The following is a 13,384-nucleotide window of genomic DNA, read 5'->3' as shown; positions in this document are numbered from 1 at the left end:
ATGACAGGATTTGAGCACTGACTGCTCTAAAGGAGATTGCTGAAGGTGTAAATGTAGATAAATGTAGAATGAAAACCTTTCTGCTTCTCTTTCCCCATCCTCTCTAATATGGAAAGATGAACTGCAACATCAGTGAAGGGACAGCACGTGCTTTTGATGTGGTGATTTAAAGTGACTGCTCTTCTGTATGCTTGAAAGGTTACCGAGTGGACAGTAGGATGGAGGTGGCGGCTGAAAACAAATAAAAGACAAACGAAGTCTTTTCTGCATGTCACAGAATCACAGAATCACAGGAAACATCCAGTTGGAAGATACCTCAAAGATCATCCAGTCCAACCTTTGCCCAAGCACTGAAGGGTCAACACTAAACCACGTCCCTAAGTGCCAGGTCCACATGCCACTTAAATGCCTCCAGGGAGAGTGACTCCACCACCGCCCTGGGCAGACCATTCCAATGTTTGGTAATCCTCTCTGTGAAGAAGTATTTCCTAGCATTCAGCCTGAAACTCCCCTGGCGCAGCTTGAGACCATTTCTGTCACTTTAAGAAATAGTATGCAGCCAACATGAGCAAGAAAATGAATGTATATTTAGTATGTTTTTGTCTCCTGGGTAGTAACACAAGGGAAGATGGAAGATGAGGAAAACATACAGAATTTAGGATGAAAATAATCCAGTGGGGAGAAAACCCTAATCCAATCAGTTTTTCTTATTTGCACTTAATGCATTTGAGTCCATGTTTTCCACTGCAGCATAGATCACTTAGAAGCCTTACATGAACTAATGTCTGAACTGATCATTATTTTCCTTAGAACAGGTCTGATGTATTATTTTTCCTCCCCTGATACTTACTCTAGCTGAGCAAAGAAGCTTTGCTAGGGGGAAAAAAAAACTATGACTTAAATGCAGCAGCCTGGTAGACTGTTGGCTTTGGTGTAATTTTAATGGCTGGACAGGCCTTGCATAAGAAAATTCAGTCCTGTCTATGGATTAAGCCACTTGACTTTATAAAATGGGCAAAATTATTGTTGAATGGAGTGCTTCTGAAATAAGAAAAAGATCCTTTTGTTGGAAAATTGCAGGTAAATGAGAATGGTCATGCATGTATTGTCTACAAGCACTTTTCACCTAGAGTGCAGTAGGATTTATCTCTGAAATTATGTGTTGTTGATATTTCATACTGTAATGGCATTGTCAACAAATGAAGTTATTAATAAACCAGATAAATTCTGAACTAGTACTTTAGATGTGTAATTTTGGATAAGGATTAATTTGAAGCTGAATGAACTGTAACAAGAAAATAAAAAGCCAAACACATAAAGGTACAAAATCATTAACATTGTCTGGAAAATCTATTTTACTCTGTGTTGTTCAGGTCCTTTTTCTGACAGACCTGTAGTGCTGGATACTAGGAGGAAAAGAAACAGTGGAGTAGGAATGAACATGTTAATTTCTTTGTTGCTAGCTACTTGCTCCTCTGACCTGAACTTAAGGCTGGCATGTAGGTAAGCAACCAAGGTGCAATGCTGGAATCTTTTGAAGGCAGAAGTCAGTTTATTTGCACAAGGGATTAAAAAACCATGTATGTTTTCTATTGTGATGAGCTTCTGAGTCAGAGCTGGAATGTGCAGCGGAAGAGTAGTCATCCCTGCTGGCCCACATGGCGCCCTCATTAACCACAATCTCTTGCTCAGCCTCCTATTAGTGGCATTTGTCAGGTTTTATAATTTTCCACAGTCTGAAATGCAAACTGTAGCAAAAAAATAGTATTTTCTAAGCCCCTGGGTATTAATAGAATTCTCCAAGAATCCTTGTATGCTTGTCTTTTTTTTCTCTGCTTCATATATACCACAGAAACTGACTGTAATACCACACTGTGCACATTGACTTGGACTTCTGGATTTCATTTGCCATTTAGGATGAGCAGCTCTCAGAATGCTTAAAATGGCTATAACAGGCAATGCTCTTATTAAAAGTTACTGATCCTGTTTCTCTCTGAATATTGATATAATGGATGGTGGTGCCAACTAGAGCTGATTACTTCCTGCTCTACAGTGCTTCTGTCTCCGTGGAAGTTTAAGCTGGAGACTTCTTTAATTAATCATGATGGTCTAGAAAACAAAGACAATAAGGGCTTAGTGGAACCTTCTGCTATAGTCAGCACTTCTTTCCTTTAAATACACAGCTTGGATGTAAGCTAGCAAAGGTAATCTTTTAGGAAGAACTCTGGGTATTTTAAATATACCCTGAAATACTTTCACAATACACCTCTCCCAGAGACTGAACACATCACTGTGGTAAATGCTTCTGAAATTGAGCCGTTCTGCTACCTGAAACCAGTACACAGCACTCAAAAGCCTTAATCTCTCTTCCTATGTTCTATATAGTTTAGGAACTGCTGCTAGTAAGGTTTTATCCAAGTGGAAAAACCTGAAGATTCCCGATTATAGACATGGATCAGACAGAACTAGTAGCCTAGGCTAGCAATAGAATCAAACATAGTCCTTGATTTACGTATTTCCTGAGGGGTTTCTAAGTGCTCTGTAAAATGATTAAATCATATTTCTCTCATACATCAGGAGAGTATCAAATAGTCCAGTGATATCTGAAGTGCATCACTTGCTATGTGATACAGAGAAAATCAGAGCTGATGAGGGGAAACATTAATTTTTGCTTTTACACCTAGTTTTCACTTCTTAAATTGAAAGTGCATACATTTGTTTTTTGTTCTTCATATTAGCAAAATGAGATCCATGACCCAGAAAGGTTCCAGATTTTCCCTGCCTTTCAAAATCTATATGCCCCAGAGAAGGGATCTAAATTTTAGTCACTTGACTCCTTCATGGTAAAAGAGACAATTAAATAAATAGCGCTGCAGTACTTTTTCTTTCAGAGAATAGTACAAGTGTTGCTTAAGCTATTTATTTTTATCATAGAGTCAAAGAGACATATTTGTAGATGAAGATTTATGCCACAACATTTCTAAGAAGCACTCTGCTGAAGCTTCTTTGTTTTTAATGAACAAACATAAATACACCCCAGTGGAGGCTTTCTCTGGTATCACATCAGAGTTGCTTGCATTTAAATTAGTGGGTCAGCAAGAAAGGACAGTGGAACCTTTTATTAGCAGCTGACTTCTCTGGAGTCTCATTTTACATTTTTGGTTCCAGCACTATTCAACTGAAAGGGGATACTATAGGTATTAAAAAAAAAAAAAGGAGATGAATAACAGAGACAAGGCAGCTACAGACATCAGCTTCTACTGTGTTCTTCAAAATTATCTGTATCCTCACCAATATTATAAAGAATCTTCATGCAGCCCGTTTCCTTGTGAAACAGGTAGCCCTTTGTGTTCTCTGGTATGAGCTTTTCAGAAGCAAAGTCTATGATACAGACTTCAGTAATTTTTTTAAGCTATCTTAGAAAAATAGGTTGCCCATCAAGTATGAAACAAAGGTAAATATTCATATAAATTATATTTTGTCTGCTGAAATAATTATGGCAGTGCTGTTCACGTAGGAAGTCCATATATTCTCTACAGTCACTTCCTGACCTCAGAAATTAATTTGATATCACTATTTCTGCTAGGAACTTTTTCTGCGTTGGACAACCTGGTGCTCATTCTTCAGCTTTAGTGATGCAGTTCTCTGAAAAGCTGAAGGACTCTTAATTCTTCTTGAATTTTGGTTTGGAGAGTTAATAGTGTACAAATGACAGGGACATTGTGAGACCATAGAATCATAGAATGGTCTGGGTTGGAAGGGACCTCAAATGTCATCTAGTCCAACCCCCTCTGCAGGCAGCAGAGGCATCGCCAACTAGGTCAGGTTGCTCAGTGCCCTGTCAAGCCTCACCTTCAATAGCTTCAGGGATGGGGCCTGAACCACCTCCTCAGACAACCTGTTCCATTGTTTCACCACCATCATGGTAAAGAACTTGTTCCTGAAATGTATACCCTGTTACCATATGCATCAACAAGTAAGTCGGAGATATCACAGGCATCCTTGCTTTCCAGCTCTCACTCCTTTCTCTAGCTGGACATAAGCACAGGTATTTTTGTTCAGGTAACATGAAAGATCATTAGTATATGAGTTACAGAGCACACACAGACTTACTAGACTACACTCGAATGGAATGGAATGGAATGGAATGGAATGGAATGGAATGGAATAGAATAGAATAGAATAGAATAGAATAGAATAGAATAGAATAGAATAGAATAGAATAGAATAGAATAGAATAGAATAGAATAGAATAGAATTAACCAGGTTGGAAAAGACCTTTGAGATCATTGAGTCCAGCCCATCACCCAACACCATCGAATCAACTAAACCATGGCACCAAGCATCCTATCCAGTCTCTTCTTAAACACCTCCAGGGACAGTGACTCCACCACCTCCCTGGGCAGCACATTCCAATGGCCAATCACTCTTTCTGCAAAGAATTTCTTCCTAACATCCAGCCTGCTCTATTATGAATACAGCCGATACCTTTTTAATGAGAGAGTAGTAGAATAATAGAAAGTATTTATTGTTAAAGCTGCTTTTTCTTTGGGTTGCGATGTAAATGATCTGCTTGAGGAGCAGATGACAGACCTAATGCATCCCCAGTGCAGTACTAGACTGAGTTGATTTCCATGAGATTAAATTTGTTCATTCTTTTGGGGAGAGAAATGAAAGGTTAGAGTACTCATCCCTGCCGTCCCACAAGGCACTCTCCTTAACCACAGCCCCTTGCTCAGCCTCCTGTCGATGGGAGTTTGTCAGTTTCTATAATTTTCCAGTCTGAAATGTAAACTGTGCAATTAGTGTCTTATATATGGAATTGATTCCAGGTTTAGAGGCTCAAGTGCTTTAGTTTAATGCTGGGGAGTTAAAGAAACGTCTAAATTAGATCTTAAAGTTATTTTCATCATTGCAAAAAGTAATATTTCTTTTCCCAAGTTATGTAAACAAAGAGCAAGTTCTTCCTGTCCTTGAATACTTCAGAACTTTTTTTCTTAGAAAGTGTAGTTTAACAGTGACTTCTGCTCTTCCACATGGGTGTGATTTTTCTGTTTTACTCTTTTTTTTCCCATACTGAGACAGAGGGCTAGTAAAGCTTAACTGAGAAGCTGTTAAGCCCCTTGTCAGAAAAAGTCAGTAGGAGGAATAGATGGGAATTGTGCTAAGACCTTTAATTAAGCATGCTGTATTACAGAAGTAGAGAGGATTCAGTGACGAAGGACTGGAGCAATTTAAAATTAGCATTATCTCAAAAACTTCCATGGGATATTCAAAATGAATTATTCAAACATTAGACAGTAAGAAAAAGGAGATGCATTGCCATCATTAAAATCACCTTCATCACAGGATTAAATGTTCATTCATGTTTCAGGAGTTAAGAATTCAAACTCAGATACTACCCTAAAGAGCAGGACTTGCAAGGCTTTCTAACAACTACATGCAGCATGAATTTTGCATTTAATGAACAGAATCATAGAATAGAATCAATGTCTGGGTTGGAAAGGACCTCTGAAGGTCATTTAATCCAATTTCCTCTGCGGTAAGCAGAGGCATCCTCCATTAGATCAGGTTGCCCAGAGCCCTGTCAAGCATCACTTAGAATATCTCCAGGAATGGGGCCCCAACCACCTCCCTGGGCAACCTGTTCCAGTCTTCCACCATGCTTATGGTAAAGAACCTGTTCCTAACATCCAATCTAAATTTGCTCTTTTCTAGTTTGAAGCCATTGCCTCTCATCCTGTCACCACAGACATTTGTAAACAGTCTCCATCCTTCTTGTAGGCTCCCTTCAGGTACTGGAAGGCCACTATTTGTCTCTGCAGAGCCTCCTCTTTTCCAGGCCAGACAACCATGGCTCCCTTAGCCTGTCTTGTAGCAGAGCTGCTCCAACCCCCTGATCATTTTTATGGCCCTCCTCTGGACCTGCTCCATCAGGTCCCTGTCCTTTCTGTATTGAGGGCTCCAGACCTGGATGCAGTACTCCAGATGATGTCTCACCAGAGCAAAGTGGCAGAATCGCCTCTCTGGATCTGCTGGCAATGCATCTTTTGATACAGCCCTGGATGGGATTTGCCTTCTGGGCTGCAAGCTCACACTTGTCTGCTCATGTCCAGCTTCTCATCCATCAGCACCCCTAAATTCTTTTCCACAGGGCTGCTTTCTATCAGCACCACATAAATAGCCCACTGATTTCAGGAATGGTGCTTTGCCCAGATGGGTGGAAAGACTTGGCAGAAGATGGGTTTCCTTCTCTGCCTGCAGTGAATTTACTATGGCACAAGCACTTATTTATCCTGCTGATGCCACCTGTGTCTACAAAATCAGTTCCCTGAGTATGAGAAACATTCAAATGCTTTATTATTTGTGTTAGGATATAAAGATGGGCTTTACAGTAAACGTCTCTTTACTTTCTAGGTAGTTGAGACGTAAACAAGAGAAAGAGATCCCATCAGGGAAGAGCTGTAGAGGAATCATAACAGGAATACAGTAGCACAGATATGTTAGTTCAGGTAACATTTAGGACTTTCATATTTCTGTTTCTGTTTGCTAATCAGCAGAAGAAATGAAGTACTGTTGTAAAGTACAGCTTTTTAAATCAAAGAGACCACAATTGAACTGCCTAACTGTGCCATACCTGAAGATACTTAGATGTTGTGAAGTACCACAGGATTCAGGTAATCTTAAGATGTCATGTATGATTTCAAAAGTGAGTTAAGGACTGAATGAATGTAAACATTTTAAACTTACTTTCTGTCAATTAATAATTAGCTTAACCAGGAGAAATGTGTATTAGTTTACAAATGCAGTATCACCTAAGAAAATACAAGTACAGAGCACCATCTAGTGCAGGGTGTCACTAACTTAAAAGCATTTCTGCTCTTACCATGGAATCATTAAGGTTGGAAAAGACCTCGAAGACAAATCCACTATTAAGCATGTTCTTAAACACCACATCTACATGGGTTTTTTAAACACTTTTAGAGATGGTGATTCCACCACTTCCCTAGGCAGTCTGTTCCAATGCTTACCAGGTCTTTCAGTGAAGAAATCTTTCCTAATATCCAATCTAAACCTCCCCTGGTGCAACTTTAAGCTGTTCCTCTCATCCTGTGTTTAGCTAATGTAATATGAACTATCATGTTGCAGATAGGCCTAGCCCAGTGGCTCCTGTGGCAATAAAATTTTGCAATTAGATGGGAGACTATGGATTGAAAATTACTCAGGCCCTCTTGCAAGGTCAACAAGGATGAATGCACTGAAATTCACGTAATCGTTTGTAAGAGTCATATACTTTTAAGAGGCATCTGCTTATCTTCCTGCCCACAATTGTTGGGTGATATATTCATCACAATTATTCTATCCAATTGATTTATGAACTAGGTTGGACATTGACTCTCACAAAGACTTAGAGACCCAACTGCCATTTTTGAAGCTTTAAGTACACCATTTAGCTCCTCAGAGGCAGTTGTCAGCATCTTCAGGACCTCACTGCTTCCCAAGTTCCTTAAGCCAGGTGTTCACAGGTATGCAAACTATGACTAATAAGCAAGATTAAAGACTCTCTCCAATGAGTCTCTGTCTCTGTTGAACTGGGTACCCCAAAACTGGACACAGGATTGCAGTGTGGTCTCACTGGGGCGGAGTAGATGGGGAGAGGAACCTTCCTGATGGAAAAGGGAATCAGACACTGGAATGGACTGCCCAGGGAGGCGGTGGAGCTGCCATCCCTGGAGGTGTTTAAGGAAAGATTGGATGTGGCACTTAGTGCCATGGTCTGGTCAGTGTGGTGGTGTTAGGTCATAGACTGGACTTGATGATCTTAGAGGTCTATTCCAGCCTCAATAATTCTGTCATTCTGTGATTCTGTGATCTGACTGTCATTAAGGAGGGAAGAAAAGAAGAAAGGAGGGAGGATACAGGGAAAAGAAAGATACACACATGTATGAGTCGCTGAGGAAGGGTGAAACCCTAACAGGGTTTGGGGCTCTTTTTAATTTATTTTTTTAAGGCTGTTTATTTTGGTTCTTCTGCAAGCCAACAAACATATGAATTTGACCCTAGAGTTGTTTAGTCAATCTTTGGAAAGCAACATTATGTTTCTGATGCAATCTATTTAGTCTTAGTTAACCGATGATGTAGCCATGACAAGCTGGATTTTATCCTGCACTAAACAAAGGTTAAGATGGCTCTCAGATTCTTGGAAAAAGATGATTTTTGGATGAACACTGTGTATTCAACAAAAAATTAAGCACCAGAGAGACGCTGTCACTGTGAAGTTTTACATTCTTTCTGAACAAACACTTCAACAGAAAATGATCATTTGTCTCTCTCTGTGCATATATTGCATATGGGTTTTGGCTGAATGCTTGACACCTTGCTGTTTTCCCAAATCTTAGACCTGCTCTGAGAAAACAGCAAGTATAGGCTCATATTAATTTCCAAGTATCACAGTATCACAGTATCGCTTAGGTTGGAAAGGACCTCGAGGATCATGGAGTCCAACCTATCAACACAGACCCCATGACTAGACCATGGCACCAAGTGCCATGTCCAATCTCCCCTTGAACGCCTCCAGGGTCGATGACTCAACCACCTCCCTGGGCAACCCGTTCCAATGACAAATGACTCGCTCGGTGAAGAACTTTCTCCTCACCTCGAGTCTAAACCTCCCCTGGCACAGCTTGAGACTGTGTCCCCTTGTTCTGGTGCTGGTTGCCTGGGAGAAGAGGCCAACCCCTTCCTGGCTACAACCACCTTTCAGGTAGTTGCAGAGGGCAATGAGGTCACCCCTGAGCCTCCTCTTCTCCAGGCTAAACAACCCCAGCTCCCTCAGCCTCTCCTCATAGGGCTGTGCTCAAGGCCTCTCCTCAGCCTTGTTGCCCTTCTCTGGACACGCTCAAGTGTTTCGATGTCCTTCTTAAACTGAGGGGCCCAGAACTGGACACAGTACTCAAGGTGCGGCCTAACCAGAGCAGAGTACAGGGGCACTATGACCTCCCTGCTCCTGCTGGCCACACCATTCCTAATGCAGGCCAGGATGCTATTGGCCCTCCTGGCCACCTGGGCACCTTCTGGTTATGAAATGCTTTCATGTTTTTTTGCTTTTCATGTGGACCTCTTAATAGACAATTAAAAAAAAAAAAAAAAGAAGAAAAAGAAAAGGACAAAAATCCCACACAAGAAAGAACTGAGTGGAAATTTTGGAAACTTTCTATACATACTTTCTCTACCTCCTTCACAACTGCCAAAGAGAGCCTGCTAAAGCAAAAAAGAGTATAAAAAGCTGGATTTTCATTCTCTTTGAAGTAATTGAGGAGAAGACTAAAGGAAAGTGGTAAGAATGTGCATAGACCTGGCAAGCTGTAGTTCAGTTCCCCTTCCTGGGTATACCATTCTATTAACAGCAAGGAGAAGTAGCTTTGGCAGAACAAAATGTTATACTTACAAAAGGGGTTCAAGAATTTGTGTCAGGAGTAACCATTGTGGAAATGCTGAGGATAGGTAGGCTCTGGCTAGGCAGTAGAGCTGAAGAGAAGTCTCCACCTGAAAGTATTAGGCCAGACTGCAGCTTTGTTAATACATGCTAGACATTTTAGGGCAAACAAATGTATCATAAGGCTCTTTTACTGCTCACTTAATTCACTGAGTTTGTGGTTTCCATTCTTTTAATCTCCAAAGTGTTTAGCAAATAGAAGAAAACAAAAATAGACAGCAAAACACAAAGTTGCTTCCCTTCAACAACTACTACAAACCCAGGCATTTCTGATTACACATTGCTGGTAGTTATCATTGTGCTCTTATCAAAGCACGCCTGACAAAACTTTTCTTGTATCCTTGATTCTTAATTCTTCTTCTGATTGGTTACCTGATTTGTATCAAATGGCATGCATTCATTTTAAGCTTTGTTATGTTTTTCTGTCTGATGCCTGAACAAATAAACTGGCTTTTGTTCTGCGATCTAAGAACAAGGACTATTTTAGAACACGCTCATACCTGTTGAGGAAATAAATTAGCAAGAACAGGGCAGGCAGAGAAATGAATCCTCTTCCAAGCTGTACTCTCTTTTCTAGAGGCTACTTAAACTTGCATTTTGAAAATAAGGTGTGGGTTTTTTATTCTTTTTTTTTTCCCCCCGTTTTTTCCCCCCAGAGCAATTTAATGACCACTTTGAATTACAACACTTTGATGTTTTTCTTGCAGCCCCGAAGATTTATTACACTAAGAAAGGCCATTGAATGATGGTGGGCATTAAATACTGTATTTGCATATTGCTAGCAATAGGCTAGATGCTTTTCAAACATGTAGGCTATGAAAGTCCTTCTTCTGAGGAGCATTCCTAAACATGAGCCAGCAGTGTGCCCAGGTGGCCAAGAAGGCCAATGGCATCCTGGCCTGTATTAGGAGTGGTGTGGCCAGCAGGAGCAGGGAAGTCATTGTGCCCCTGTACTCTGCCTTGGTTAGGCCGCACCTTGAGTACTGTGTCCAGTTCTGGGCCCCTCAGTTTAAGAAGGACATCGAAACACTTGAATGTGTCCAGAGAAGGGCAACAAGGCTGGGGAGAGGCCTTGAGCACAAGCCCTATGAGGAGAGGCTGAGGGAGCTGGGATTGTTTAGCCTGGAGAAGAGGAGGCTCAGGGGTGACCTTATTGCCCTCTACAACTACCTGAAAGGTGGTTGTAGCCGGGAAGGGGTTGGTCTCTTCTCCCAGGCAACCAGCACCAGAACAAGGGGACACAGTCTCAAGCTGCGCCAGGGGAGGTTTAGACTTGAGACGAGGAGAAAGTTCTTCACCAAGCGAGTCATTCGTCATTGGAATGTGCTGCCCAGGGAGGTGGTGGAGTCACCGTCCCTCGAGGTGTTCAAGAGGAGATTGGACATGGGACTTGGTGCCATGGTCTAGTCATGGGTCTGTGGTGACAGGTTGGACTTGATGACCCTTGAGGTCTCTTCCAACCTTGGTGATACTGTGGATGCTGTGATTGAGTCCAAATAAACATATAACTGAGTTGAAAGACACACAAAGACGGGTTTGATCATCCTTCATTTTATTATTTCCAAGAAAGGAAGGGAGTAAAATTCTACATCAGAATAGGACAAAAACATCCTAACCCAGCTGAAAGATTTCATTAGCATTCTCATAAGTCCAGAAGCATGGATTTATGCTGAGCAAATGAAAAAAAAAAAAAATTACTGGAGATTTTATGAGCACAGTCTGTACATGTTAATAGTGTTTTGTGTGCTAGAGACCAGGCTTTGCTGTACTTAAATCCTCCATGTCTTTTATTTAAATTATGTGGAATATGATCTGGCTTGATACTTTCCAAGTACATGAGGTAATCTTTCCATTTTCCTGTGAAAACTAAGGGTGTCTTTACAATTTCTACAAATGTTATCCATGGTTTTGCAGAGAAGTTAAAATCCTTCTCCTCTAAGAGCAGCAAAATAATTTGGAAGTCATTATGAGAAGTACTGCAGTTAAAAGATTTTTATGAGCTACTCAGGAAGTTCTGTCGTTAGGGCAATGAGTGCAGGCAGCTGTGCTCCCCTGACACAATGTTGAAGGTGAAGCTGCTGCTGGTGGGACCCCGGGAGTCTGGGAAATAGGTGTTGGTGAACTTGGTTTCAGAGAGCATAGAGGGGATTGGCAGCTGCAACTCCACACAAGGTGTAAGGATCCCAGAGTATGAGAAGCCAAACCTGAATGGTAACAGCAAGGGAGCTGGGTGTTTATTTGAGCTGTGGGATTGCAGCGGTGATCAGAAGTTTGAACCTGCCAGCCAGCTCTGATAAAGGACTCCCATGGTGTAATAATAATCTTCAACCCTGAGCTGCCCAGCCACCTGAAGGAGCTTGAGATGTGGCACTCCTGTTTCGTGCAGCAGCACCCCCTGCTGGACAATCAGTGCTTCCTGGTTGCACATCACAAGCCAGACAGTGCAAGGGAGACACAGAACATCTGTCCTTGGGTACGAGGATGGAAAACTCCATCTGTAACTCAGAGGCTTTTAGCGATCTGTGTAACCTTAAAATGGTTCATATCTTAAAATGTGCATTGGTTTTTAAAATTTAAATCTACCAAACAATACTAGAGAGCTTTGCAAAACCAGAAATAATGACTTTCAGAGGTCATCTAGAAGCTCTAGAAGCTGAGTAAATTTATGTTGCACAAAAAGAAAAGCACAGGAAAGAAAAGTTTGAGAGACTTCTCTATGGTCACACCATGAATATGCAGCTGAGCCTTGGCAGGAGGGTTGGACTCTCTGATCTCTGGAGGTCCCTTCCAACCCCTAACATTCTGTGATTCTGTGATTAATGTCCCATGCCTATAGTCACACTCACAGAGTCACACAGGAACCTGTTTTAAATTCTGTAATAAAATTGTGTAAAAAATGCACATCAAATGTTCTGGTTTACTGGTGAATGCTGAATATCTGTATGTGTATACAAGTATAGACATATAGTCATACACACACACATAGATAGGCTGGTATGCCTTCCTGTCAGATACAGACTTTGTTTTGACTGATCAAAAAAGCTTCCAAAATAAGCAGTCCTAGAGCTCTCCACTGGTCCTTTCATGCAAGGGATAGAGGGGTGTGCTAAAGGCTAGAAATCTCTAGCTGAGGCCCTATTGGTGCATCAAGAAAAAGAGTGGATTATCTAGAATACCTGCTATTACCACAAAAAGCACAGACCTCAAAATCTCCATTGCAGATTTTTATCAGCACCATTTTTGCATGATAATGTTCTTTTTAGTTGCCTGAACCCTGTTTTTCTCTCCTTGATTCCCATATTTTTTTAGCTGTAATCTAATTTATTTTAGAGTGAAATTGTTGAATATGAACCTCTCTTTTTAATCCCCAGTTGTTCTACACATCCTTCCTCCCTCCCCTCTTCAGTGCAATTCTTTTAAGGCTTCTTGCCAAACTTTTGGTGTCAGAGGATGGAAATGGAAGGGAGAATGGCCATGCACAGAGTTTTCATGCATAATGTAGTTATGATGTTATGATTTGGCTGATAGATTTGTTTCAGTTGTTATGCTTGACTGAAACTGCCTGTTGAGTTCAAAAACTGTGTTTGGACAGATAGAGAGACTGGCAGTCCAGCCACAAAAGCAAAATTATTTTGGAAAAGCAAGAACACAAATATGCCCAAGTTTGGTTCAGATCCATGTGTTTAAAAATCTAAATTGGCATCTGCTCATCAGAAGCAGATTACATTACTTGTCTCAGATTGTTTTCTAGAGAGTGTGCCTGTCTTGTGCATGGCAGCAAGCACTCATCACAAATTCTTCTCATTACTAGCTATTAGAGTTTGTGGTGTTAGCCACCAAAGTCAAGGATAGGCAGAGTCTCTTACCATTTTTCTTGAACAAGAAAAA

This window comes from Melanerpes formicivorus, unplaced genomic scaffold, assembly GCF_026170545.1.
Source record: "Melanerpes formicivorus ecotype bairdi unplaced genomic scaffold, bMelFor1.0.p_v2 SCAF_4, whole genome shotgun sequence".
In the NCBI taxonomy this organism is placed as follows: Eukaryota; Metazoa; Chordata; class Aves; order Piciformes; family Picidae; genus Melanerpes; species Melanerpes formicivorus.
This window is presented reverse-complemented; position numbering follows the sequence as displayed.